The following is a 24,163-nucleotide window of genomic DNA, read 5'->3' on the forward strand; positions in this document are numbered from 1 at the left end:
AGAACAAGCTGGTTCCTTCGTGTGTGTGTGTGTCTCTCCATTGGGGAACATTGACGGCTCATATCCTGCAGAAACAGCACAGTGGGGCCAGGCCTCTGAGTCTTGTAACCCTGTGGTTAGATCTCACAATGGGAGATCAGCCTTACTCAGCTTGGGCTGGGAACTGGGAAATGATAGGTGGTTAAAGTGGAGGGATATAGAACCAGACGAAATGTTCATAAAATGAGAGGACTGATGTTTGTAACTCAAACTATTCACGCATTCACTGTCAGCTTGAATCTGGATTCCTGCAGTGACTTGAGGAGTCATTTTCCATTTTCACTGAACTGATTCCACCGCATTCTGAAAAAGAGCAAACAGGAATAAAGAGATTGTATAACACTGCAAATTACAGGAAGACTGGGTTTAATATATTAATAATTACAAAATTAAACATAAATATAAATAATCTAATTTCTATTTTAGTTATGACACCAAAAATGATCACACTCACTCAATGTAGTTAAGACACTTGCAAGTCTGTAGGAGGGAGCGAAGAGCATTGTAGGATTTGTCTGTGAGGGAATTTGATTGCAAATGCAAAAACATTAGTGACTGGTTTGTACTGACAGCAGAAGCGAGATCTTCAGTACAGGAATCTGTGAGACCAACATTCGAGAGACTGGAGAACAGAAGGAGAAAAATAACAGGTATCAGGTAAATTCCCATGTTTTAAAGAATACTGTTAATGACAAAAATATACAGTGTATTATGTAAGTAATATGTGAACAAAACAGGCAGTGTAAGACATTCTCGAGATTCAACTTTCATTCTTGTGAAATGCACGCGGTGTGGTGAAAGGGTTAAAATTGTGTCCCAATACATGTGTGAATCTAACCGAAAATGGAAGGTGTCGCTTAGTCCCGTGTGAATCTTATTACACACCTTCCCGTGTGAATCTTCTTATCTGTATGTGACCAGAATGGAATGTGTTTTTCAGCCTTGCTCTGCTGTTCACATGAATGTTTAGATCTCGAAAAGAGTATATCAGCTGGAAAAGTCTCCAGTTCGGTAGAGTCTGCTCCGGGGTTGCGTTTAACTGCCGAGCGTGGGTTGTTGGCAACCGCTCTACGAGAACTGACGGCTCCCAGTTCCGGTAACACGTAGAGTGAGTATAAACCAGACCCGTTGTAAGTACGAGATCTGGTTGTGGCGACGCTGCGGGGAATAAAACACTTATATTCTAGCAGACTCGCCTCTTGGCTGTTTGTTCTGTGTCAGACTACTTTCCTGCGAGCCTGGTCCTTGACCTTGAGAATTTTTTAAAACATTTTGGCGTAGTCGGCAGGATCAATCACAATTGAGGAAAGATTTTGATACAGAACAATGTTTTGGAAAAAGGCTAAGAAACCAGAGGAACAAACTGTGGAGGTCCCGACCGTCCCGGGATGGCATGGACCGTGGCATGGCGTGGCAGTTTGTTTGAGAAATGGTGGGGGGCGACCGGAGAACTGGGAGGCCGAGGGCGTAGGAACCCCAGGGTCGCTGCTGTCCACCCTTGAGAGGATCCCAGTCCTGCCGAAGAACCCCTTGCCTGGGGTACAGCGGAGGATGTGGGCCTGTGCGGCGGCTTGTAGACAACAGTCAGACAAGCGCCAAAAAGCTGAAGCAGAATTAGCCCTCCTGAAACATGAGCAGGGACTCAGTTCGGGAGATGCCTCTATGTTGAGGCAGGAAATTATGAAGTTAAAAGCTGAATTGACAGCATTAACTGAACTAGCAGGACGAACTATTATGTATCTGTCTGCTAAGAAACGGAAAGAGAAAAGGAAGGTCCCTCGAACCCCGGACCCAGTACAAGTACGGGCGTTTGTAGCCCAGTTAAATAACGGGGATCGGTGGGATATCGATCATTGGGATGGGAACATTTGGGGAGATTCAGATGATCAGTACGAAGAGGACCCACCCGTACTCCAAGCTAAACCAGTGGTTAGGAGAAAGCAGGTTCAGAGACGTCTCCCAGTGCAACGGGAGGTAATGTTAGATGAGGAAGGAAACCCTATACGGAATGAACAAGGGGAGGCAATTATGCATGAATTACCGCGGGCTCAGCCTCCTGCAGAATTCTCTGAATTAACGGAAGACTTCACTACCGATGAGGTGCTGTTTATCACCCAGAAAACCCGACGTAATCCTGGGGAGCCGTTAGAGCTATGGCTAATTCGGCTCCTCGAGGAAGGGGGGCAACAAGTGCAGGTAGACTATCAGGATGCTCCCAAGTTTGGTGGATTAGCAAAGGATGCTGCCATAGACCTGGGGTACCGCAGACAAGCCAAGGATATGGTAATAGATCGCAGTATGGGGACCTTATTTGGGATGTATGCCAGGGCAGTGGCCGAACAGTATCCCTTCCCGTCCGATTGGCCCCCCTTGGAAGGAACTTGGACAACAATTAAGGAAGGGGTTCAGAGGCTAACCCGTTTGTGTGTGCGGGATGCCCTGTTGCTGGGAGTGCTGGACGAGGTAGATAACACAAATGTTAGTAGACAGACTAGAGACCACCTAGTGAAGACTGCCCCCCCCCATTATAAACCACTGTTATTAACCATAATGTTGAGTGGACGGGGAGAAACCCTAGGAGATGCCCGTAGTATGATGAGGGAGATGGGTGGTTTGGGGGATTGGGGACCCACAACCCGTGCTTCTCAGGGGGGCACGGAGGGGCGTCGCCCTGAGGCTCGGGCAGGGGGAAAAGTAAACCCTAATCAAGGAAGTAACCAAGGCCCCTCACGGCGTGCTTTGTGGCAAGCTTTGATACGGGCGCAGGTCCCAGCATCGGAGATTGATGGCCTACCTACACCGGAATTAAAAGACTTATGCAGACGAAAGGGACTGAAGGTGTCCCGGGTAGAGACGGAGTCCCGACCCACTATGGAAGACCTAGTGGAATTACTAACACAAAAATGTCAGACACGGGGTCCGGTTGTTAATGAGCCTCGAAGGGGTAGAACTTCCACTTCCCAGCGGTGGGAATCCTCGGAGGACGAGGAGGAGGAGGAGGTACGGCCTCCCCTCCGAGAGTGTTATAAAGTGAATAGGCGTGGCCGGAAACCTAGTAAGAAAGGCAAGAACAAAGAAGGGCGAGGCAAACGTCTTTACCCAGTGCTGTCTGGGGAAGATGAATGGGAGGAACAATAGGAATCGGGCCAAGCCCCAAGGGTTTGCCCACGAACGAGCCAATGGTCAGCAGACGACATTCGACCTCATGTATCATTGACTATCTATTGGCGCAAATCCGTCCAAACCGTTATGGCTCTAGTGGACACAGGGGCAGAGGCCACCTTAATCTATGGGACGCCCCATAAGTTTAAAGGAACCCCAGTCACGCTGGTTGGGCTGGGAGGTAATCTGATTGAAGGAAAAACAGTACAATTGCCCCTAAAGATAGGTACAATGCCCATTAAAACTTATTCAATTATCATTACACCAGTTAGAGAATGGATCCTGGGAATGGACATTCTGGCCGGATTAACACTTCACCTCCAACAAGGGAAGTTTGAATTTGGAATCACGAAAATGGCTTTGCGCTGTAGGACGGTGTTAGTGGGAAAGGTTAAAATGGACCCCTTCCCCATCCCGATCGCCGATCGCGTAATAAGTCTTAGACAGTATAGGATTCCCGGCGGACATAAAGAAATATCCGCCACAATTAAGGATTATTTGGAAGCGGGAGTGCTTAGGACATGCACCACGGCGTGGAATAACCCCTTATGGCCCGTACATAAAGCCGATGGGTCATGGCGGATGACGGTAGATTATCGGCAACTAAACCGTCACACTCCGGCCTTGACGGCAGCGGTCCCGGATGCCGTCACTATTATAGGACGAATCCAACATCATCCAGGGGTGTGGTACGGAGTAATTGATTTGGCTAATGCCTTCTTCACAATTCCTATTCCCGAAGATAGGCAGGAACAGTTCGCATTCACTTGGGAGGGTAGACAATTCACGTTCACGCGATTGCCCCAAGGATATCTGCATAGCCCTACTATCTGCCACCGGATAGTTGCAGAACACTTGGCTGCCTTTAAAGTGCCTGACGAAGTGATGATCTCGCACTATATTGACGATATGATGATACAGGGGACAAGTCAGAAGCAGGTTCAGGAATTGCTGGACCAACTGGTTCAACATATGCGAGGATATGGGTGGGAGATCAACCCAGCCAAAATCCAGGGTCCCTCACAAACGGTAAAATTCTTAGGAATCGTGTGGAACAAGGGGGAAAGGGAAATCACTGCGAAAGCTAAAAATAAGATTCAGGTCTTTGCCGTCCCTCACACCCAGAAGGACGTGCAGCAATTTATTGGGTTATTCGGATTCTGGAGACAGCATATTCCCCATTTAGGACAAATTTTAAAACCTTTGTATCGAGTTACGAGGAAAAAGGCAGCGTTCGAATGGACGGAGGTCCATCAAACTGCATTTGAAATGGCCAAGCAAGCGATACAGCAAGCTGTATCCTTGGGAAAGATACAGTCAGGACCTGTAGAACTGCAAGTCTCAGCACAGGGGGATTATGCCAATTGGAGCTTATGGCAAAAACAGGGAAGAACCCGTAAGCCATTGGGATTTTGGTCCCGAAAATTACCCCCGGCAGGGGAACGGTATACCCCCTTTGAGAAACAGTTATTAGCATGCTACTGGGGCTTGGTGGAAACCGAAGCCCTGACCATTGGACATGAAGTGATCATGAGAACAGCTATCCCTATTCTTCCGTGGGTACTTAGTGACCCCACTACCCACCGAATAGGAACTGCCCAAGAGAGCAGCATCATTAAATGGAAATGGTATGTGTCGGAGAGAGTGCGGACTGGACAGAAAGGAGTGTCAGTCCTACATGAGCAAGTGGCGGAGGCCCCTGAGGAAGGGGAAAAACGGTTTGAGGTGATTGAATACAAGGAATCACCCGTTAAGATGGGAAAACGGTATGATGAACTGACCCCGGATGAACAAGCCACGGCTTGGTTCGTAGATGGGTCAGCCCAATGGAAAGCGGGACAGCGTAGATGGAAAGCTGCCGCCTTTAACCCAAAACAAGGCACTACCCTAGAAGAATTAGGGGAGGGAAAAAGTAGTCAGTGGGCAGAATTAAAAGCAGTGCATATGGTAGTCATGCAAGCAGGGGTCATGGGAGTTTGTTTGTTCTCTGACTCGTGGTCAGTGGTTAACGGCATGACACAATGGATGCCAACTTGGCAGGCCAATCAGTGGATGATCCAGAATAGGGAAGTATGGGGTAAACAGTTATGGGAAGATATATGGGAGAAAGCTCAATACCTGGTCATATACATCACCCACGTAGATGCCCATACATCTCGAAATGATGTGGAAGCTCTACATAACCGATATGTGGATGGTATCGTCCGAACCATGATTGTGCAAAGGGGCACCTCAGTGGACCTAGCTAGATGGGCACACCTTAAGGCTGGGCACTGGGGAGTGCAAGGAACCTTGCAATGGGCTCGAGACCGAGGAATAGATCTTATGGTAGATGATGTTAAGACTGCAGTAAACCAGTGTGAGCAGTGTCAACATCAGCGGCAGGGAGTGCCCCAACACATGATGGGACATATCCATCGGGGGGATGGTCCGGGACAGAGCTGGCAAATGGACTTTGTGGGTCCCTTACCCTCCTCACAAGGATGTAACCACATATGTACAGCTGTGGACACTATGTCTGGGGTTTTGGCAGCCCATCCCTGTCGTCACAACAATCAACAGGCTACCTTGCGATGTTTAGATTTGATTGAACAATTTTATGGATTGCCCATACAGGTCCAGAGTGACAATGGCTCCCATTTCACAGGAAGGGTAGTAAAGCAGTGGTGTCACGATAACCACGTGGAATGGGTTTATCATGTACCCTATCACCCACAAGCTGCGGGACTTATAGAACGAATGAATGGGCTTCTGAAGTCCTCACTACGAAAAGCAGGAGGTTGCAATGACTTAACAGGTTGGAAGAAGCAACTAATTCGGGTGGTGAAACAAATTAATAACCGCCCATTAGGAAATGGGGTAACACCCTTGAATAGGATGATACGAGTATGTGATACCCCAAAGACTCAGCCTATTAAAATGTGGAAATTCGCTGAGGAAGCTGATATTCCCGTAAGGGCCACGCCGGCTTCGGCTGGACTGGACCTACGAGCACTAACTGCCCAGACTTTGATCCAACAGAAACCTACGGTGATTAAGACCGGATTAGGATTGATTTGTCCCCCTGGAACCTATGGGCATATCCTCCCGCGGTCGGGACTGTCACTAAAGGGGATTGATGTGATGGCAGGCGTAATTGACGCGGACTACCAAGGGGAGTTGGGGGTGGTCCTGGTCAACATCACTGCTGAACCTTACGTGATACAGAAGGGGGACAGAATAGCGCAATTCGTCATTAAGCCATGTAACCTTACAACGGTGGGAGAGACGGGAGCTCCCGTTACGGTTACTGAGCGTGGGACGGGGGGATTTGGGTCTACTGACACTAAGGGGGCCAAGGTATGGGTGCGCCAGACGACCGGCCCCCCCAGGCCGGCCGAAATCATAGCACAGGGGAAGGACAGTCTGGTCACCATTATGTACCCCGGGGACCCGACCTGGGCAAACGTCCCGGCGAACCAGTGCTACTTACGTGAGACCTAAATAATGTTGTAATTGCTATGCACCCGCAGGCTGGCCCTCCGCCTTGAACATGGGGTGGTCATGGGGATTGCGACTCCTATTGGCGATGTTCGCGATCGGATGGCCACTCCAGGGCATCGGTATCACGGCCTGGACGCTGGTACCGGTCGCCCGCCATGAGGTGCGGTGGGAGGCCAGTAGCCAGCGACGGACGCAGGACAATTTTACATGTGAACCCGGTCAGCAGTGCGTTGTTCTGACTCTCACCAGCGACTGTCAATTGTACACGTGTGCACAGTGCTACATGCGCCGGGATGGGGAAAAATATGACATATCGTTCATACCGCCTAATTGCACCCTGGTGGTAAATGCCCAAGTCAAGACGTGTTTGTGGGACCGACGCACCCAGACATGCGGGACAACGGGGACTCATTGGAGCGTCACAGCTCGGGGGGAAGATCTGTGGCTGCGCAATGCCACCGATATTCGGAATCGTCATCGATTCATGTGGTTAATAATGGTACTGCCCTCGACGAACGCCCCGTCTGAGGCGTTATTAAACCCCACACGGGGCGGGCCAGCACCGAAGAGGGGTGCCACGGGGGGCGTGCGGTCGCATCGAACACAGTTGGCCCCTATTATGTCAACTTGTCAACAGATGGCCCGGGCGGTACTGCACACTGATGTTCATTGGCGGGTACAGTTGCCCCTCATACCCGAGTGTCATACCAAGAGGCGGCGACGAGCGTGGTACGACACCCTGCTGGGAGGCGCAGGAACTGTTATGGGTATCTCGAATGCCATTGACTCTGAGGTAACCCGTACTAAATTATCTAACACGGGACAGGCCACCTCACAAGGACTACATACTATTGGAAGGTGGATGCCATCCGTAATGATGACTCAAGGAGAGACAGCTGAAATAATGATACGATCTCTGCAATGGGAACTGGATGTCTGGGGTGCCACTCAGGAACTGTTTGAGAACATTACGGCTCAGTTAAATTGGACTGCCTGTCATATTCAAATGTTGCATGCTCAAATACAGAAAGAACGCTTTTTGCGTGTGGTAACATCCCCCAATGTACAAGCGTGGAGGGGAATATGGAATGTATCTGAGAAATTGTGGATGATAACCCATCCAGAACGAACATGGTGTAACGCAACTATGTGTAACGGATACTTTGTTACCATGAATGTAACCCACACTGTTACGGTCTGTCGATATTATGTATTACCAGTGATTACATCTTCTGGATATTATTTTCTGAAGACAAGGGGACAGTGGTTTAGCCCAGATACCAATATTACCTATGATCTGTCCGCTTGTGAACAGACTGATCAGGGGAAAACTTGCCTACTGATGGACAGGTATCGGGACCCTTGCTTGACTAAGGGAACGGCCCTGTGCGAATGGACTGTTGAAACTCCAAGGGACATGATGTGGCAGATTGGGCCACACACGCTCTGTGTGGCTACCAATAATCCACATCCTATGCTTCCCTCAGCACCGTTCTCGGGATGCCTCTCAAATGTCTATCAGTGGCACTGGCAGAATCAGACCTTACTGTTGACCACTTATAGCAGTGCTCGCCACTTTACCAAGGTGCAGTGGAAAGTGCTGATGAATAAAGCATCAAACCAATGTCACCAAGGTTACGGTGTCTACCTTTATACATGGACAGGAGGTAGTACATGCTGCCCGTGTAGTGGACATGGAGTCAGCTCATCATTGGTGACACATATTGAGTGGTATGTCCTCCACTGCGGGGACATTCCTGTTCCCACCCTTGTCGATCCTGGTAGCGGTCCTGGTGATTTTAACATGCTGTAATGTCCTGACTTGCTTGTATATTTGGCGTGTACGTAGGCGCTTGTTAGAAAGAATACATATGGGCATAATGTAACACATGTATTGGGCCAAGCAGTGGAATGTGGTGTGTCCCAATACATGTGTGCTCATAATGTAACACATGTATTGGGCCAAGCAGTGGAATGTGGTGTAAAATTATGTCCCAATACATGTGTGAATCATAATGTAACACATGTATTGGGCCAAGCAGTGGAATGTGGTGAAAGGGTTAAAATTGTGTCCCAATACATGTGTGAATCTAACCGAAAATGGAAGGTGTCGCTTAGTCCCGTGTGAATCTTATTACACACCTTCCCGTGTGAATCTTCTTATCTGTATGTGACCAGAATGGAATGTGTTTTTCAGCCTTGCTCTGCTGTTCACATGAATGTTTAGATCTCAAAAAGAGTATATCAGCTGAAAAAGTCTCCAGTTCGGTAGAGTCTGCTCCGGGGTTGCGTTTAACCGCCGAGCGTGGGTTGTTGGCAACCGCTCTACGAGAACTGACGGCTCCCAGTTCCGGTAACACGTAGAGTGAGTATAAACCAGACCCGTTGTAAGTACGAGACCTGGTTGTGGCGACGCTGCGGGGAATAAAACACTTATATTCTAGCAGACTCGCCTCTTGGCTGTTTGTTCTGTGTCAGACTACTTTCCTGCGAGCCTGGTCCTTGACCTTGAGAATTTTTTAAAACACGCGGTTAAATTATGTTTTAGCTCAAAGAGTTTTCATTGAATCTGCGTTAAGAGTGACGACTTAATAAGGATGTAAGCAAAATGGAAATGACAAGCTGGTTGATGCCGGAAGACCAAAGAACCACCTCACAGCACCAGGGACATGGATTTGATTCCAGCGTCAGGTGACATGTGGAGTTTGCACATTCTCCAAGTCTGTAGGCTTCTGCCAGATGCTCCAGTTTCTCCCCACCTAATCCAGTTTGTCCAGATTAGGTGGATTGGCCATGCTTTGAAAGAAGATTGTTCTGTAGTGCCCAGGGATGTGCAGGCTCAGTGGAATAGCCATGAGGTAAAACCCCATGTGGGGTAACAGGGCTAGGGTGGAGCTGAGTAGGATGCTCTTCAGCAAGATGGTGTAGACTTGATGGACCGAATAGCCTCTGTCTGCACTGTAGGAATTTTATGATTCCACCAAAAGTCCTTATAAAAGTGAGTTGGGGTTGGTGGGTGGGGGGAGCAGGGTGGAATTTGGCTGATCAGTTACTCAGTAATGGTGTTTTTGTACAGAGAGAGCAGCACTGACAACCCAGTGGGACACAATGTCATTGAATGGCTGCAGCAGTCATTGTATCAATGGGAGCTGGGGTCTAGTATCTGATAACACAAAGGCTCAGGTATCTGATAACACAAAGAACTATATGTTAGAGCTGAAGCTGATGGAAATAAGAACTATATCCTCAAAAGAGAGGAGGTGAAAGCCCTCATCAGGAAGACAGAGTTTAAATATGTTTGTGACTTTCATTGATCAGCGAAGTCTGTATGGGCTGCTGTGAAATTGGAGAAATTCATTTTGGTGGCATTTACAACTTGAAGTACAGTTTATGGTGTGCTTGACTACAATTTGTTTGGAGAAAGTGAGGACTGCAGATGCTGAAGATCTGAGTTGAAAGTGTGGTGCTAGTAAAGCACAGCCGGTCAGGCAGCATCCAAGGAGCAGGAGAATCAAAGTTTTGGGCTTATGCATAAAACGTTGATTCACCTGCTCCTTGGATGCTGCCAGACCTGCTTTGCTTTTCCAGCATCGCTACAATTTGCCTCATTATAATTATGGATGTTAGAGTATAAGATGGGTAGCGTTAACTGTTTACCTTGTCGACTCCTGTATAATATTTCCTCTTTTATATTTGGCGTTACGGAATATTGTGCTCTATTTGCTTACTAAGGAAATGGGATTTCAAACTCAATGTGCTTTATCACAGAAGTTCCATCTTCACCCATATTATTTTACACTATTTATCCATACTCAGAAGGTATTAATGTTATTAATAAGTCTTCTTAATAAAATTATAATTGGGTTACCAACACGATTATTGTAAATACAATGTCAGCATTTGTTACTTACTCCAGCTTCTATATTTTACAGCCCAGTTTCCTCACAGCCTCAGATACTAGTCTCATTTCAGAAACACCCAGAACATTGTGGCTCAGTCTAAATTCAGAGAAAGAAAAACACATTAAAATGAGCTGAATTATTACCAGACAACAAAGAGCACTTGGATTTATTACTTTTTTCATTCAAAAATCACACAACACCTCCCAGGAAACTGAGATTTTCAAGTGCGGATGGATTGAATAGTATGGAGTTGAGTTTCCGTTCACGGAGTTAGTTCATGATGGTGAATCAGAAGAAGGATTAAACTTCAGTTTTTAACAATTTTTTCTTTTTTCACAGAAAGTGGCCAGGTCAACATTTACTGCCCATCCCTAAATGTCCTTGAGAAGATGGTGGTGAGGTGCTTTCTTGAACTGTAGCAGTTCAAAGGGAAGTAGGTGCACTCATCCAGTGTTTAGACTACAGCAAGTTTTGACTACAGTGACAATGAAGTGATAGGCCTTCAAATCAGGAATGTCTTGGGCATGAGGGAACTTGCAGGTGCTGGTATTTTCCTGCATTTCCTGCCTTTGTCTTCCTAGTGATGGTTCCACCTCAGTTCTTGCAGGTGCTGGACAAGCAATGAGGAGACTGATGATCAGTTATTTGATGCTTTTTGTAGTTACAGTACTGAACTGACCAAGTTCAGTTTTGGGTCAATGATAGCTTTCAGTATATGACTGAGATGCATAAAATTTTGCTGGGCATGTATAGGTTGGCGAGGAAGAGGCTTTTCCTCTTGATGGAGGGATCAATGACCGGGGGCATAGATTTAAGGTAAGGAGTAGAATATTTAGAGGAGATGTGAGGAATATTGTATTTTCACCAAGAAGGGAATCTGGAACTCACTGCTTGTATGGATACTAAAGGTAGAAACCCTCATAATATTTACTAGTGTTTAGATGTGCACTTGTAACATAAAGGCATACAAGGCAGTTGATGAAAAGTGTGGTGCTGGAAAAGCCTAGCAGTTCAGGCAGCATCTGAGGAGTAGGAGAGTTAATGTTTCGGGCATAAGCCCTTCACCAGGAATGTGGGGAGAAGGGGGTTGAGAGATAAGTGGGAGGGTGGGTTGGACTGAGGTGGGTGGTGGGGGGGGGTAGGCAGGAAGGCAATAGGTGAATGTAGGTGAGGGGTGATGGTAATAGGTCAGAAAGGAGGTGAGGGAAGGAAGATGGACAGGTGGGACAGGTCAAGAGCATGATGCCTTGTTGGAGAGTTGTATCTGGGATGAGGTTGAGGGGGGGAAAATGGTTTTTGAAATTACTGAAGTCAACGTTGATGCCATGTGGATGAAGGGTTCCTAGGTAGAAGATGCTGCATGCTTCTTCCAGTCATCAGGTGGTTTCAATTTGGCGGTGGACGCGACCCAGGATTTGCGTGCAGTTGATGGAATGGGAGGGGGAGTTAAAGTGGTCTGCCACAGGGCGATGGGGCTGTTTGGTGCATGCATCCCAGAAATGCTTTGCATGTTGGCGTTTTGTCTTCCCGGTGTAGAAGAGACCACATCGATGCAACGGACACAGTAGATGAGGTGTTTGGATGTGCAGGAAAATCTCTGCTGGATGTGAAAAGATCTTTTGGGGCCTGGGACAGAGGTGACGGGGGTGGTTGGGCACAGGGTTTACACCTCTTGCGGTGCTGGGTGTGGAGGGTGGGTTGACTGGGGGGGGGAGGAAGCGTGGACCTACCATGAGGGAGTCATTGAGGGAACAGTCTTTGGCTCCACACAGATAGGGATATGGAGGGAAATATATTTCTGGTGGTGGGGTCTGATTGTAGGTGGTGGAAATGGTGGAGAATAATGCACTGCATCCAGTCATTAGTGGGGTGGAAGATGAGGACCGGGGTCGGCAGGGAGGGGGTGGTTGTTCTACCCTTGTTGTGGTTGGAGGGGTGAGATGCGCTGGAGGGCATTGTTGATCACGTGAAAGGGGAAATTGTGATCCTTGAAATAGAAGGCCATCTGGGAGGTCCTGGAGTGGAAATGCTCCCCTCCTGGGAACAGATACAGCCAAGGGGGAGGAATTTGGTGTAAGTGATCACATTTTTACAGAAGGGGGAGTGAGAAGAGGTGTAGACCAGGCAGCTGTGGGAGTTGGTGGGTTTGAAATAGATGTCTGTGTTGAGTCAGTCACTGGAGATGGAGAAGTTCAGGAAGGAGAAGGAGGTGCCCAGGTGAACTTGAGAACAGGGTGGAAGGTGTTGCGAAGTTGATGACAATACAGTCGTCAATGTCATGGAGGAAGAGGTGGGAGGTGGTGCCACTGTAACTGTGGAAGATGGACTGTTCCATGTATCCTACAAAGAGGCAGGCATAGCTGGGGCCCATGTAGGTGCCCATGGCTACCCCTTTGGTCTGAGGGAAATGAGAGAATTTGAAGGAGAAGATGTTGAGGGTGAGGATCAATTTCGCCAATCGAATGAGAGTGTCATCTGAAGGGAACTGGTTGGGTCGGCACGGTGGCACAGTGTTTAGCACTGCTGCCTCACAGCGCCAGAGACCCGGGTTCAATTCCCGCCTCAGGCGACTGACTGTGTGGAATTTGCACGTTCTCCCCGTGTCTGCATGGGTTTCCTCCGGGTGCTCCGGTTTCCTCCCACCATCCAAAGATGTGCAGGGTCAGGTGAATTGGCCATACTAAATTGCCTGTAGTGTTAGGTAAGGGGTAAATGTAGGGGTATGGGTGGGTTTCGCTTCGGCGGGTCGGTGTGGACTTGTTGGGCCGAAGGGCCTGTTTCCACACTGTAATCTAATCTAATCTAATCTAATCTAAATGGAGGGCTTGGAGGCCTTCGCCATGGCAGATGGACATGTAAAGGGATTAGATGCCCATGGTGAAGATGAGGCACTGGGAGCCGGGGAAACAAAAGTCATCGAGGAGACGGAGAGCGTGGGTGATGCCACAAACATACATGGGGAGTTCCAGGACCAAGGGGGAAACAGGACGATGTTGAGATATGAAGAGATAATTTTGGTGCGCTCTTGGCCAAGGTTGGGATTCAAATAATTAGGTGTTGGTTTTGACCGGCATGGATGCAATGAGCCGAAAGGCCTTTCTCTGGGCTGTAGATCGCTATAACTTTACGCTGATAGTATCAAATTCACTGATGGTAATGTGGTTGAACATCACAGGGCAATGGTTAAGTTCTCTCTCATTCAAGATGCTCATTGCCTGGCAATTACATGGCATGAGTATTATTTGTGATTTATTAGTTTAAGGCCGTTTGCTGAATATGGAAAGTGATTCTTCCATATCTGAGGTGGTGCAAATGGTGCTAAACATGCTGACTTCTCACCTTATAACGAAACAGTTAAAAGATATGTGAACTGAGGACACTACCTTGAGGAACACCTTCAGTGATGTAATGGGACTGAGATGGCTGATCTCAAACAGCCACAACTATTGCACATTGTGCTAAGTATGACAGCAAAAATGAAATGAAATTCCACACCCCCATCCCTTGATCATTATTCACTCTAACTTTGCTGCAACTTGCAGATGCCACACTTGGTCTAATGTTGCCTTGACGTCAAGGGCAGTCACTCTCTAATCTTGAGTTTATCCCTTTGGTACACATTTAGAGGTCAGTAGCTGATTGACCCTGGTCCTGGAACTTACTGAACACAGCTCTGCTATTGAAATGCAGCTTATGCCTCTGCTCATGATGCTTTTCATCACATTGCTGACGATTGTTAGTAGACCAATTGGGCATTGATCGGCCAGTTTGGATATGTGCTGCACAGTATATCATGCCAATTTTCCACACTTTCCAGCTAGATGCCAATGTTGTAGCTGGACTGGAAGAGCTTTGCTCTCAGGGTATATCCAGGTCTGGATCACAAACCTTCAATTCTATTACTGGAACAGCAACCTTGCCTTTAGATATTTCTTGATATCTAAATGGAGTGAGCTTAATTGGATGAAGGTGGCTAGCTATTGTAGAAAAGCACAGGTCAGGCAGCATCCAAGGAGCAGGAGACCCAACGTTTCGGGCATGAGCCCTTCTTCATTCCTGAAGAATGGCTCATGCCCGAAGCGTCGATTCTCCTGCTCCTTGGATGCTGCCTGACCTGCTGCGCTTTTCCAGCAACACATTTTCAGCTCTGATCTCCAGCATCTGCAGTCCTCACTTTCTCCTAGCTACTGTAGAACTCAAGATGAAGCTGACATGTATCATCCACTTGGATAGTCTGATTGCAACCGGTTCCAAACTCTTTAACTTTGTGTACTGTACTTGTGCTGGCTCCTCCACCACTGACAGTCACAATATTTGTGGAGCCTCTTCCTCCTGTTAATTGTTTAATTGGGCATTACTGTTCACATGGCAGTGACCCAGAGCAAAGATCTGGTCTGTTGGTTGTGCAATTGCTCAGCTGTCTATCTCAAACTGCTCACATAGTCCTGTATCAAGTTTCAATATGTCGATGTCTCAAGTTTAGGTATGCCTTCCTGAACTATACACTGTTCCTCAGGTTGATGGTCATGTACCCCATTTAGCCTGATTATGTCACATAACATGATGGAGAATGCCCTCAAGGTGAAGAAAGGGCTTTGATTCCACAAGAATTGTGGGTTGGTCACTTTTGCCAATACTGTCATGGACAGATTCACCTACAACAGGTAGACTGGACAAGTAACAAATAATCCTATAAATGAGAAGGTGGTACCAGGCGGAACTCGGAGATAGAGAAGAATTCCAGTTGCCTGCAGAGGCTGCATATCAGGAAATGGATGTGCTGTTCAACTCTGGTAAAGCAGACATTCAAGATAGAGTAGCGCACAGCCACATGCAATTGTTACGAAGGTTCACATTTGATTCTTTGACTCCTTCTACATGAAGAGGTTCAAGGTCACAACGATAGGAACCACCAGTGCGAAGACTTCAGAAATAAAGGCACAACTGTCAGTGAATGCAGAGTTGCTATGTTCTGCATCACTGGACCTTGACCATGCATTGAGGAATTAGCTTGTTTCCTCAAGACCGTCAATTCTTTTATATGTGCTTCTAGTGCCAGCCCTCATGTCCTTATGGCAGAGGGTTTTGCAACTCATCCAATCTCTGTGGCCTAACTGCCAGGGGATCCCCAAGTTTGCTTGTCAACCCTGTGCTTCTACCTCCAATATGCCAGAGTATGCCAACCACACTCAAATCCTTGACGCAGAGTTCCCATTCTCCCCACTCAACATCAATGATACTCCCAAGTATTCAGTCTCCCTTTGTGCTAACTTTCTGATGAGACCAGAATGATGCATTGGGACAGTCATCACTGACTCAAGGAGTGTGAAGAAAAAAAGATTGGTGAAGATCAGTATAGATCCTTTACAGCCAGAAAGCAGGTACGTTATCATGGGGAATAAAGAGATGAAGCACCAATTTAAATGCACATTTTGCTCTGTCTTCAGAAAGGAAGACACAAATAATGATGCAAAAATGATGGGGGATGCAGAGTTGAGTCAGATGGGGAAATGAACAAAGGGAAATAGCCAGAAAATGATGCTGGGGAAACTGGCGAGACTAAAGGCAGATAAATTCTCAGGTCCTGACAATCTACATCCTAGGATACATAAGGAATTGGTCTTGGAAATAGTAGATGCATCGGCAGCCATCATTCAAGATTCTGTACACAGTGGAACAGTTGCTATGGATTAGAGGGTAGCTAATATAACCCCACTATTTAAAAATAGAGGAAGAGAGAAAACAGGGAAATATGGTCTGGTTAGCCAGATTGTTTATGGAGGCGTGTTGGAGTCCCTTATAAAAGATTTAATAGCACTTGGAAAACAGTGACAGGATCGGACAGAATCAGCATAGATCTATGAAAGGGAAATCATGTTTGGGAAATCAAATGGAATTTTGACGATATCACTACTAGTGCTCATAAAAGAGGGAGTCAGAGGATGTGGTTTACTTGGACTTTCAGAAGGCCATGACTCCCACATATGCAATCAGCATGTAAAACTAAAGCATAAGGGATTAGGGACAGTCCGAGAATTCCTACAATGTGGAAGCAGGCCATTTGGCCCATTGAGTTTACACCAACTCTGGAGAGTATCCCACCCAGACTCACCCCATCCCTGTCATTTCCCATGGCTAACCCACCTAGCCTTACTCAATAGCCAATCTACCTAACCTGCATAGCTTTGGACTGTGGGAGGAACCTGTAGCACCCACAGGAAATCCACAGAGACATGGGGAGAAAGTGCAAAATCCACACAGTCACCCAAGGGTGGAAGTGAACCTGGATCCCTGGTGCTGTGAGGCAGCAGTGCTTGCAACTGAGCCACCCATGCACTGACATGGTTGGAAGACAAAACAAAACAGGAATAAATGTGACTTCCCCCCCCCCCCCCCCCCCCCCCGAGTGGCAGGCAGCAACTAGCGCGATACCACAGGGATCAGTGTTAGGACCCAAGCTTTTCACAATATATATTAATGGTTTAGTTGAGGGAACAGTAATAACTAAAATTTGCAAAGAACACAAGCTGGGTGTCAATGACCCATCCACAACAAGAGAAAATCTAATCATGCCTCTTATCGGCCCGAGGTTCCAGGTGGGCAGTCAGGCATTGGTGCCGGAGAAGACAAACAGCCTTGGCCCAGCATGACAGTCACTCAGTACGGCGGTTTTGTTCTGGCTTGGCAATCTTCAGCTCAGCATCCAGATACTCTGGTGGCCCAGCAGACAGTCTCAACCAGGAGTAATGGTCTCAGCCTGGCATGGATGTTTTCTTTGGCAAAGGCTTTCAACCCAGTATTCCAGCAGCCCGGCATGGTAGTCTCATCCCAGCTGTGTCTTCAGGGTATTCCATCATTGCTTAATCGGCTTTCTCAAACTTAGGAACCGTTAACTGAAGTGCAATGAACTTTGTCTTAATTTTATTGTTTTCATCATGTTTGACTTTTGTTATTGATGTAGGTGCCATAGTGGGGCAACCTAAAACTTTTCACTGTATTTTTTAAAGTATATGTGACAATAAGTTTCTGTTCTATCCTATTCTAACTTTCATTGACATTACAATTACTGAAATGCTTACTGAACATACTGGAACATGTCACCATTAACCAGAAGCTGAACTGGTTTTAATCAAAAGCTAGGAATTCAACAGCAATTTACAGATCTCATGTCTTCCTATTGCCTGTTGACCAATGGTAAAGCAAAGTCAGGAGTGTGATGCAATATTCTCCATTTGCCTCAATGTTACAGCTCCAAAAACGCATAAGACAACCATAAGTCATGGAACAGAATCAGGCAATTCGGCCGATCAGTTCTGCACTGCCATTTGATCATGCTCAATATGTTTCTCATCCCATTCTCCTGCCTTTTCCCCATAACCTTTGAACTCCTTACTAAAAAACCCCTCTCTGTCTTAAATACACTCAATTTATTAGCATGCAGAACCTTCTGGGGCAATGAGTTCCACACATTCACCACCTTCTGGCTAAAGAAATTCCTCCCCATCTCAGTTCTAAAGGATTGTTCCTTCATTCAGATTGTGTCCTCAGGTCCTAGTCTCTCTTACTAATGGGAACATCTTCTCCATGTCCACTCAAACCAGGCTTCTTAGTATTCTACAAGTTTCTATAAGACCCCCCTCCATCCTTCTAAATTCCATTGAGTCCAGACTCAATGTTCTCAACCACTCTTCATATGACAAGCCCTTCATTCCTTGGATCATGAGTGTGAACCTCCTCTTGATCTCCTCCAAGGTCTGCACAGCCTACCTTACATATAGGGCCCAAAACTGCTTACAACATTTTAAATGTAGTCTGACCAAACCCTTATACATCTTCAGTAGAACAATCTTGTCCTTGTATTTGAGTACTCTCAAAATGAAAGCTAACATTGCATTTGCCTTTCTAACTGCCGACTGAAACTTTAACCTGAAGAGAATCCTGAACCAGGACTGCCAAGACACTTTGTGCTCCAAATTTCTGAAGCCTTTCCCTATTTATACAATAGTCCACACCTCTATTCTTCCTACAAAAGTGCATTACCTCGCACTTTCCCACAGTGGCATTTGGAACACACTCCTTGCCTGTCAATGCCCCTCTACAGCCTCTCCATTTCTACAAAACTACATGTCACTTCAACTATCTTTGTGTCATCTGCAAATTTACCAATTATATGCCCTCAGTTCCTTCATCCAGAGTTGTGGTCCCAACACTGAGCCCTGCAGAATGCCACGAGTCAACAGCCACCATTCTTTACCCCAACTCTCTGCCTTCTGCTAGTCAAACAACTTTCTATCCATGTGCCAGTATCTTTCCCGAACACCATGAGCTCTTATCTTACTTCTCAGCTTCCTCTGTGGCATATTGTCAAAGGCCTTCTGGAGATCCAAACAGATCAAGCCCACAGGCCCTATATGTAAGGTAGGCTGTGCAGACCTTGGAGGAGATCAAGAGGAGGTTCACACTCATGATCCCAGGAATGAAGGGCTTGTCATATGAAGAGTGGTTGAGAACATTGAGTCTAATATGCTTGTTATGTCCTCAAAAAGGATTCTAATAGATTTGTCCTTCTATTGATTCCATCCTATTTTGCTGAGCAATTCCAATCTCATCTTTAATAATGGATTCTGAAATCTTACTAATGACTGAGGTCAGGCTAACCAGTCTATAATTTCCCATTTTCTGCTTCCCACCCTATCCACTTTCGAATCCTCTGGGAATGCACCCTGACTGCAGTAATTCTTGAAAGGTCACCAATACCTCCACAATCTCCTCAGGTACCTCTTCAGAACCTGGTGGTATAACCCATGCAATTCTGCTGATTCATCCACCTTTAGCTTCTCCAGCACATTCTTCTTAGTAATGGCCACTACACTCACCTCTGCCTCCAAATCTCTTGAGGTTCTGTTAATTTCCACTGTTTAAACTGATACAAAGTTCCTTTGCCATTTCCTTTGTTTCCTGTGACAATTTCTCCAGACTCATTTTCAGAGGTGCAATGTTCACTCTTACCTCTCTCCTACCTTTTATACATCAAAAAGGTGGGTTGAAGTGGGTCTACTGTAATGCATCAGGAATAAGGGCAATGAACTCAGAGCATGGATCAGTAATTGGAACTATTGTGGCCATTATGGAGACTTGGATATCACAGGGGCAATATGTTTCATAAATTAATGGAGATGGGGAGATAAAAGTGGTGGAGGATTGGCATTGTTAATCAGGGACAGTACCACAGCTATAGAAAGGCAGGTCATTGAGGAGGGTTTGTCTACAAAGTCAGTATTGGTGGAAGTCAGAAACAGGAAAGGAGCAGTCACTTTATTGGGAGTTTTCTACAGGCCCCCAATAGACATAGAGACACGGAGGAGCAGATTGGGAGGCAGATTTTGGAAAGGTGCAGATGTAACAGGGTTGCTGTCATGGGTGACTGTAGCTTAGAGTCATAGAGATGTACAGCATGGAAACAAACCCTCCGGTACAACCCGTCCATGCCGACCAGATATCCCAACCCAATCTAGTCCCACCTGCCAGCACCTGGCCATATCCCTCCAAACCCTTCCTATTCATATACCCATCCAAATGCCTCTTAAATGTTGCAATTGTACCAGCCTCCACCACATCCTCTGGCAGCTCATTCCATACACGCAACACCCTCTGCGTGAAAAGGTTGCCCCTTAGGTCTCTTTTATATCTTTCCCCTCTCACCCTAAACCTATGCCCTCTAGTTCTGGACTCCCACCATCCCAGGGAAAAGACTTTGTCTATTTATCCTATCCATGCCCCTCAATTTTGTAAATCTCTATAAGGTCACCCCTCAGCCTCTCCGACGCTCCAGGGAAAACAGCCCCAGCCTGTTCAGCCTCTCCCTATAGCTCAGATCCTCTAACCATGGCAACATCCTTGTAAATCTTTTCTGAAACCTTTCAAGTTTCACAACATCTTTCCAATAGGAAGGAGACCAGAATTGCACGCAATATTCCAACAGCGGCCTAACCAATGTCCTGTACAGCCGCAACATGACCTCCCAACTCCTGTACTCAATACTCTGACCAATAAAGGAAAGCAAACCAAACACCTTTTTCACTATCTTATCTACCTGCGACTCCACTTTCAAGGAACTATGAACCTGCACTCCAAGTTCTCTTTGTTCAGCAATACTCCCTCTGCCTCCAAGCACAAGTTCTCTCCTTTATCCTTGTGGTCCTACCTTCCCCCCAGTTATCCTCTTCTATTTTGGATTTTATACGTTTCTATGAGTTCTCCCCTCATTCTTCTAAATTTCAGAAAGTACAAGTCCAGTCAGCGAATTCCAGTTTCACAACAGATGTCAGAGAAGAAAGTCCTCCGCAACTTGGTCTTAAATGAGTGAACTCTTCTTCAGAGATTATGGCCTTTAGTTCTAAACTCTCACACAAGAGAAAACAACCTTTCTGTATTGACCCTCTAAGGTTCCCTCTTTTTCTTCTAAATTCCAACAAGTATAGGCTCAATCTATTCAACCTCTCCTGATTAGACATTCCCTCCAAACCTGGTATCAGTCCAGTGACTCACATCTGGACTGCCTCCAATGCCAGCATAGCTTTCCTGAGATAAGGGGCCCAAAAGTGTTCACAGTATTCCAGCTGTGGTCTGACTAGTGCCTTCTTCAGTTTCAAAAAAATGATCCTGACTTTTAATACTCCATTCCCTTTGAAATAAAGGCCAATGTTACATTACTTGCCCTATCAACTGCTGAACATAAAATCAGACAGTACAGAAGAGGTCCTTCAGCCCACTGAGTCTGCACTGACAAAAAAAAACTACTCAATCTACACTACTCCCATACAGTTGAATGTTAATGATAATTCAAGTGTTCATCCAAGTACTTTTTCAAGATTGTAAGGTTCCCACCCAGGCAGATTTCCACCACTCTGAGGGTGGAAAACCAAATTCCTCAAATTGCCTCTAATCTCCTGCCTTTCAACTTAAAATGATGCTTTTTTTTTGTATTTTTCAAACAGCCGGTTCAGAGATGTTGTTACACAACTCGGGAGCATGGGAGACTTGAATTTAGGTCTCCTGGTTCAGAGATAAGGACAGTACCATTCAGCTGCAAGAAATCCCTATGCCCCCTCATTCTTAACCCTTCAATTGAGGGGAACAGCTGCTTCCTAACCAACCTGCCAATGCCCATCATAATCTTAGACACCTCTGCCCTCAACCTTCTCTACTCTGAAGAACATCACCAGAATTTATCCAGCCTCTCATCACCATTGAAATGCTCCATCCCAGGCAGCATCTCGGTAAAGTTCCTCTGCACACCCTCCCGTGCAATCCCATGATCATCAGAACTGCATACAATACTTCAGCTATGGCCTAAACAAAGTCCAGTACAGCCCCAACATAACCTCTCTGCTATTATAATCTACGCCATGACTGATAAAGGCATTTATTCTGCATGCCTTAACGACTGCACTGAAATCTGTGGACAAGCATCCTGAGACTCCTCTGTTCTTTTGAGTTTCCGTGTGTTCTGCTATTCACTATTTTTTGTAGAATCCCTCGTGTGGAAACAGGTTACGCGGCCCAATGAGTTCACATCAACCCTCTGTCAACCATCCCACTCAGACCCAGCCCTCCTACCCTATCCCTGTAACCTTGCATTTCCTATGGCTCATGTACCCAACCTACACATCCCTGAACTCCATGGGTAATTTCGCATGGCTAATCCACCTAACTTGCACATCTTTGGACTGTGGGAGGAAACTGGAGCACCCAATGGAAACCTATGCAGACATAGGGAGCACGTGCAAACACAGACAGTAGCCCAGAATCAAACCCGGGTCCCTGGCGCTGTGAGGCTGCAGTGCTAACCACTGAGCCACCCTATATTTTACTCTATATATTGTTTATATACATCATGAAGAATATAGTATCCAGGACTGATTGATGCTAATAGATACAAACATCCAGTCACACTAACAGCCTTATACCACCAGCCTCTGTCTCCTGCCACTGGGCCAATTTTGGATCCAACTTGCCAAATTAGCTTGGATCTCATGAGGTTTTACCTTCTTTATCCATCTCCCATATGGGACCTTATCAAAAGGCTTTGCTGAAATCCATATAAACTACATCAACTGTCCTACCCTCATCTACACACCAGTTCATGTCCTCAAAAAGTGTAATCAATTTTGTTAGGCAAGACCACCTTTTGGCAAAGCCATGCTGACTATCCCTAATCAAACCTGGCCTCTTCAAATGCAGATTAATCTCTCATTCAGAATTTTCTTCAACAGTTGCCCTGCCACTATTGTGAAACTAATGGTTCTGTAGTTCTCTGGTTTATCTTTACTACACTGAAAAAGATGATTCTGGATAATCCAATTTGGAGGATGAGAAAAATTTGTGGCTGTAACAGCTGCTCTTTTTTTAAGGTATTTTAGGTGTTGGAGGAACCTGTTTGGGAGAGGTCACAGCACAGAAACAGATAAGTGAATAGCTTTAAGTACAGCCTCGCTGTAAAGTGAGTAGAGAGGGTTCTTATTGATTCTATGTTTTATTGCCCCTTGGGTCCCTTTTATATCTTGCTGCTCTCCCTGTAAACCTATGCCCTCTAGTTCTGGACTCCCCCGCCCCTGGGAAAAGACTTTGTCTATTTACACTATCCATCCCCCTCATGATTTTATAAACTCCTATGAGGTCATCCCTCAGCCTCTGGTGGTCCAAGGAAAACAGCCCCGGTCTATTCAACTTCTCCCTATGGCTCAATCCCTCCAACCCTGGCAACATCCTTGTAAATCTTTTCTGAATCCTTTCAAGTTTCACAACATCTTTCCAATAGGAAGGAGACCAGAATTGCACACAATATTCCAAAAGTGGCCGAACCAATGTCCTGTACAGCCACAACATGACCTCCCAACTCCTGTACTCAATGCTCTGACCAATAAAGGAAAGCATACCAAACACCTTCTTCATTAGGAGAAAGTGAGGACTTCAGATGCTGGAGATCAGAGCTGAAAATGTGTTGCTGGAAAAGCGCAGCAACCTTCTTCATTATCCTATCTACCCACGACTCCACTTTCAAGGAGCTACAGACCTGCACTCCAAGGTCTCTTTGTTTAGCAACACTCCCTAGAACCTTACCATTAAGTGTATAAGTCCTGCTAAAATTTGATTTCCTAAAATGCAGCACCTCACATTTAACTCCATCTGCCACTCCTCAGCTGATTGGCCCATCAGATCAAGATCCTGTTGTACTCTGACATCTCCAATTTTGGTGTCATCTGCAAACTTACTAACTATACTTCTTATATTTACATACAATTCATTTATATAAATGACAAAAAGTAGTGGACCCAGCACTGATTCTTGTGGCACACCACTGATCTCAGGCCTCCAGTCAGAAAAGCAATCTCCACCACCACCCTCTGTCCCCTGTGTCTTCTACCTTCAAGCCAATTCTATATCCAAATGCCTAGTTCTCCGTTAATTCTATGAGCTCTAACCTTGTTAATCAGTTTCCCATGGGGAACATTGTTAAATGCTGTACTGAAGTCCACTGCTCTGCCCTCATCAATCCTCTGCTATTTCTTCAAAAA

General features: G+C 46.2%; 1 pseudogene; it reads right to left on the reverse strand.

Moving 5' to 3' along the window:
* Window positions 1-305: 305 nt before the first annotated feature.
* The window catches only part of LOC148148652 (NACHT, LRR and PYD domains-containing protein 3-like), a 29,705-nt pseudogene continuing 5,847 nt past the window's right edge, over window positions 306-24,163 (reverse strand).

This window comes from Chiloscyllium plagiosum, unplaced genomic scaffold, assembly GCF_037043375.1.
Source record: "Chiloscyllium plagiosum isolate Xiang-an unplaced genomic scaffold, Cpla_swu_hap1 HiC_scaffold_12, whole genome shotgun sequence".
Taxonomy (NCBI): Eukaryota; Metazoa; Chordata; class Chondrichthyes; order Orectolobiformes; family Hemiscylliidae; genus Chiloscyllium; species Chiloscyllium plagiosum.